This window comes from Myotis davidii, unplaced genomic scaffold (genome assembly GCF_000327345.1).
Source record: "Myotis davidii unplaced genomic scaffold, ASM32734v1 scaffold1608, whole genome shotgun sequence".
NCBI lineage: Eukaryota > Metazoa > Chordata > Mammalia > Chiroptera > Vespertilionidae > Myotis > Myotis davidii.
In genome coordinates this window covers 121245-127154 of record NW_006299164.1, presented here as the reverse complement: position 1 = coordinate 127154, position 5910 = coordinate 121245, and the positions used below count along the sequence as shown (strand labels likewise).

General features: G+C 41.4%; 1 pseudogene; it reads right to left on the bottom strand.

Annotated features, from left to right (window-relative positions):
- Positions 1–2858: 2858 nt before the first annotated feature.
- The window catches only part of LOC102771300, a 5129-nt pseudogene continuing 2077 nt past the window's right edge, over positions 2859–5910 (bottom strand).

Here is a 5910-nt window from a genome sequence, read left to right as displayed (position 1 = left end):
TTAAATACAAATTCCTGGGCATGATCCTCAGAAATTCTGACTAAGGAGATCTAAATGGGACCCAGATGGTAAGCAAAACAGGACCTTTGAAGAAGGGACCCAGGTGGGGCTGGGAAGATGGCCTATAGCTCACATTTTAGAACAAATGCTGCAGAACATGCCTCCCAAACCATTCTGCAATGGGGATTCCTGACCCTGTGAAAATGCAGACTCTGAGTTAGCTAGAGGCTGCATTTCTGACAGTGATGCTCATGCTGTAGAGCCACCAACCACTCTCTGAGTTGTAAGACTTTCATACAAAAAAATAAACTCAAAATGGGTAAAAGACTTAAACATAAGACGGGAAACCATAAAAATCTTAGAAAAATCCATAGGCAGCAAAATATCTGACATATGTTGTAGCAATATCTTTACGGATATAGCTCCTAGGACAATGGACACCAAGGAGAAAATAAACAAATGGGACTACATCAAAATAAAAGCTTCTGCACAGCAAAAGAAACCATCAACAAAACAACAAGAAAGCCCACTGCATGGGAGAACATATTTGCCAATGTTAGATCCAATAAGGGTTTAATATCCAACATTTACAGAGAACTCATACAACTTAACAAAAGGAAGATAAACAATCCAATCAAACAATGGGCAAAGGCCCTAAATAGACACCTTTCGAACGAGGACATTCAGCAAGCAAAGAGACATATGAAAACATGCTCAAAGTCACTAATCATCCGAGAGATGCCAATCAAAACAGCTCAGTCAGTGAGAGAGTGTCACAACTCAGCCAACAAAAAGCCACTGTCCTTCGAACCCCCACTTCCTCCAATGAACTCATTGTTTGTACCAACCTTCCCATCTCCCTCCTTTCCTCTATGGAAGAACATTAGTCTCCTTTGTTCTCCAGACTTGCCTATGGTTTTGCCACAGCTTGCATGTCCCAAATTGTAATTCCTTACTATTTCTGAATAAATCGATTTTTACTGGTAAAGTAACTAATTATTTTATTATTTAGGTCAACAAAAGGAAATTTACATTTATGAAGGAAATTTTCATTTGTAGGTTTCCCTCTCCTTACCAGGAACAAGAGGACTCTTAATAGCTCTCATCAATGGAGAATACAGGACCTCAAGCTGTATAACAGATCTTATTAAACAACCTTTTTTACCAAACTTTTCCCAGAAAACTTCCCTTAACTTGCCTCCCCTTTACCCCAAAACCCCAAACTCTTTTTAGTTTGTTTTAGCCTAAGATAATATATTAACTTGAGTTGTAACCACTCCTTTGGTTTACTCAGCAATGGGTACATCCATGTGCACGTGTGATGCACATGTTACTAAACTTCTTGTTAGAACGGAAAAAAGGGCCATTCTTTTCGTTTGCTGTAGCCTTCCACAGTTTATGGGAAGCACCTGGAAATTAAACCCCAAGATTGTTGGCTCCTCTGATTCAAACAGCCCCTCTTGTTCAAACTGCAAGACAATATAAGTTACTCTCAAAGCTACATTCTTGCATACACCTCCTCCCTGTCGGTTTACAACCCAAGGATAATTAGTATAAAGTTCCCTTCCCTGCTCCTCTTCAAACAAGCCTCCTTTGAACTCTTCATAACTTTTGCTCTAAGAATATCTTACAGGCTTTGGAAAAATTCTGATAAGATACTTCCCTAGGACATTTGCCCAGATTGTCTCCTGAAGAACTAACAAACTACAACCCCTCTGATGTCTGCTCAATTTCAGCCCCCAAACACCCCTCTTTTCCTTGTCAACAGCAGCCAAAATTTTAAAAGGGGGAACAGTTTTTTGTTCTTTGCTTTCATACTGATTAGTAATGCATCGGCCCTTTCCCTCTGGGGAAAGTAAAATAAACTCCCTCTCTCTATCTTTATCTCTTCTCTCAGTTGTGAATTCTTCCAGACGACTTTCTGGATGAAGCCAGGGCTGTGAAGGCTTACTCCTGCACAAATTTTTTGCATAAGGCCTCTAGTATTTATAATAACTGTTATTGTTCTTCTGATTGATAAATACTTTTCATTTACTTTATCTGATAGTATAGAAATATATGCTTTGAAATTGCCTCTTTCTCTTTGAGTAAACTAGATCTTAATCCTAGATGAGTGAGAGAGACCACTATTTAATTTATTTTTCTATAACTATATTATAGCTCCCTGGGCACTTCAGATTTTAAAGGGGTTTCCCAGGATGTTTGTAATAGATGAAATCTGGTTACTTTTTTTTAAAAAATGATGACCAGGGTTCTGCTTTTCTAAAAATATGGGGAGGTCTCCTGTATTACAAAATAAATTGGGATTATCACAAATAAAAAAAGTTTCATTGATTTTACAGAGACAGAAAAAGAAGAAGAAGAAGAAGAAGAAGGAGGAGGAGGAGGAGGAGGAGGAGGAGGAGGAGGAGGAGGAGGAGGAGAAGAAGGAAGAAAGAGCGAGAGAAAGAGAGAGAGAGAGAGAGAGAGCGAGAGAGAGAGAGAGAGAGAGAGAAACATCAATTTGTTGTCCCACTTATTTAAGCATTCATTGGTTGATTCTTTTTCCCCCCCAGAGTTTAGGACTTCTAATTTGTCCTATAGCTGATGAAGCAAAATTATGATAAAACATTCTGCTTTTCTTTATACCCCAACACACACACACACACACACACACACAAACTATTTGTGGGGAAAAAATGATTTTGTGCATGGGAAGAAACAATATAAATTCAAAACTTACCGATAAGGGTTACCTCTTTCACTCATCTCTTTAAAAAGTTTATACGAATATCCAGACAAAACCAACAGGGTATCTCCTTTGAAATGTTACCTAAGTGGATTTCCAAGTAGACCACAGGACTGTATGCTGTCTTGGAATGCCCTTGGAAGGCTCTGTCATTGATCAGGTAACAGAGTGAAAACACCAGAGTCCTTTCTTTTTCAAATGGAAGAGGGAAAGGCAGGGATAGAAGAAACTATTCAAACTTTGTCTTCTTTCCTTGTGGCTTATGGTCTCCTCCTCCTCCTCTGCCTCCTCGACCTCCAAAACCTCCCCAGCCTCTACCTCCAAAGCCACCTCTGCCTCCACCATGACCCCCGAAGCCACCTTCACCCTTAGGCTTGGCCCAGTCCAAAGTAACTTTGTTTCCATCAATTTCACCATTGTCCATGCCTCCTTGGCAGCTTTGGCATCTCCCTCACTGTTGAAGTTTACAAAACCAAACCCTTTGGAAGAGCCCGTCTCCTGATAAGTGACTATCCTTGCCCGGATAGAGCCATCAAATGTCTCTTCCGCCGTCTCCTCAGACAGACCTTTGACAAACAGCGTTTTGGTTGGCTGGCTATCATTAGGTGATCCTCTGGGTCATTGCAATTCTAGCCTGATTTCTCTGCCCTCGGTTTCTCTTTTATTTCAGGAATTTAAAGTTTCTTTAGCATCTTCAAATGAAGCAAATTCTATAAATGCATACCCTTTAGATTTGCCATTTTGGTTCTGGGGCACTTTGGTAAAAGTTGCCTTCTCAAATACTTCCTGAAGAGTTTCTTCTGTTGCACTCTAGGAAAGGTTGCTTAAAACCAGAATTTTTGATTTACCACTCCAAGTGCTGTTCTTTCCATCCCTATGGTCTTGATTTGACCTTTCCAGTATAGTACAGAGAAATGGATTGCCCATCTATTTCTGTTCCCTGCTTTTCTTCCAAGGTTTTCTCTGCATCAGCTTCTGTCTTAAATTCATATAAGCAATCCCTTTATTCTTCCCATCCTTGCTGACTAATCTGATCTCCATAACATCTTCAAACACTTCTTTTAATTCGTCCTGAGTAACTTTACCACATAAGGCAGATTTTTTTTTTTGCCAAAAGTCTTGCATCTCCATCTTTCCTACTGTCTTTTTCCTTTGGCTTTTCTAGTTTAATTTCATTGTCAACAACTTTTAAATCAGTGAGTTCTAAGGCTTTTTCCAGGTCCTCAGCAGATTAAAAATCCACATAGCCCAACTTCCTGGACACACAAATTCTGGCATCCACAACAGCAAGATCGTTTTTAGCAAAAACATCACTGATACCCATTTTTTAATTCAGGAGCAGCCTTGCTGGAGTTCAGGTTTCCAACAAAGAGATTAACGCCATAGTTGGTTCTGTGGCTTCCAATTTCTGTTTCTTGGCCTCAGGAGCAGCTTTCTGTTTGGCCATTTCCTTCTTTTGTTTTCCAGGTGCTTCTTTGACAGGCTCTTCCTCCTCCTCTTCATCCTCCTCCTCCTGTTCCTCATCATTGTCCTCCTCATCAACTTCATCCTCCTCCTCTTTATCAACCTCCTCTTCATCCTCAGCTGTGCTCTTAGCCTTCGCAGGAGCAGCTTTTATGGGAGCTTTCTTACTTTTGGCTGGTGCAATCTCCATAGGTTCTTTTTCAGAGTCATCTTCTTCATCATCCTCATCTTCATCACCATCTCATCCTCATCTTCATCATCATCCTCACCATCTGAGGCAGGAGCATCAGCAGTAGCTTTCATCACTGCTGGCTCAAATTCATCTTCATCATGCTCCTCCTCCTCCTCCTCCTCCTCCTCTTCATCCTCTTCCTCATCCTCCTCTTCACTGCCATCATCATCTTCCTCATCACTATCCTCCTTCTTGGCATTCTTTGCTCTCTTGACTGGGGTGGCTGCTCCCTTCTTTCCAGGGGTTGCTACCAGTGCTATGCCTGTTGTGCCACTCTTCTTACCAGGTGTGGCTAATGCTTTGGCTGGTGTAACTGCTGCCTTTTTGCCAGGTGTGACAACTGCTTTCTTGCCTGGTGTGGCAACTGCAATCTTTTTTGTTGGGGAAACCATCATCTTCTTTTCTGGAGTTGTGGTAGCCTTCTTTTTTTAAAATTTAAATTCTTTATTGTTTAAAGTATTAGATGAGTCTCCCTTTTCCCCAATTGACCTCTCCCTGGCCACCCCCAACCCCAAGCACAAGCCCTCACCCCCATCTGTGTCCATTGGTTTTGCTCATATGTGTGCATACAAGTCCTTTGGTTGATCTCTTACTCCCTCACCCCCTGCCTTCCCTCATAGGTAGTACAGTCTGTTTGATGCTTCTATGTCTCTGGTTCTATTTTTGTTCATCAGCTTATGTTGTTCATTATATTCCACAAATGAGTGAGATCATGTGATATTTATCTTTCTCTGACTGGCTTATTTCACTTAACATAATGCTCTTTAGTTCCATCCATGCTGTTACAAATGGTAAGAATTCCTTCTTTTTTACAGCAGCATAGAATTTCATTGTGTAGATGTACCTGTGGTAGCCTTCTTGCCTTTTTCCCCCCTGAGGAATGATAACCTCTTCTCTACTGCTTTCATCTTCTTCATCTGACATTTCCTCATCTTCACTATCTTCTACCTCCTTTGGAGGAGGAGCCATTTTCTTAGGGTTACCTTGATTTTTACCGGCCTTTGTGAGCATCACTATAATGGCAGCTTATGACAGTGGAGTGTGTGCCCAGAGGAATCAAACAGCGTTGATGGTGGCCGCTGGTACTGGAAGAACTGGAGCACATTCGTTTCGCTACCAGCTAGAGCTCGAGACTTCATTGGCTGATTCTTGTATGTGCCCTGACCGGGGATTGAACATGCAACCTTGGAGTATCAGGATGATGTTCTAACCAAGTGAACTACCCAGCCAGGGCTAATTAGCTGTGTTTTTTCTAGGATGCCTTTTATAAGTAAGGTATCTTAGAGTTGATGAAATAGGGTGTATGAAAAGGCGAAGAACAGAGCCTATAGCACCGAAAGTGCCAGGTAAGTGTTAATCAGTGTCATCACTAATTGCTTCTTCTGAACACCTGAACAGTATCCTTCTCACTCTTGGGGAAGGTTCCTCAGGAAGACAAGGCTCGCTCTCTCTCTCTCTCTCTCTCTCTCTCTCCCTCTCTTTCTCT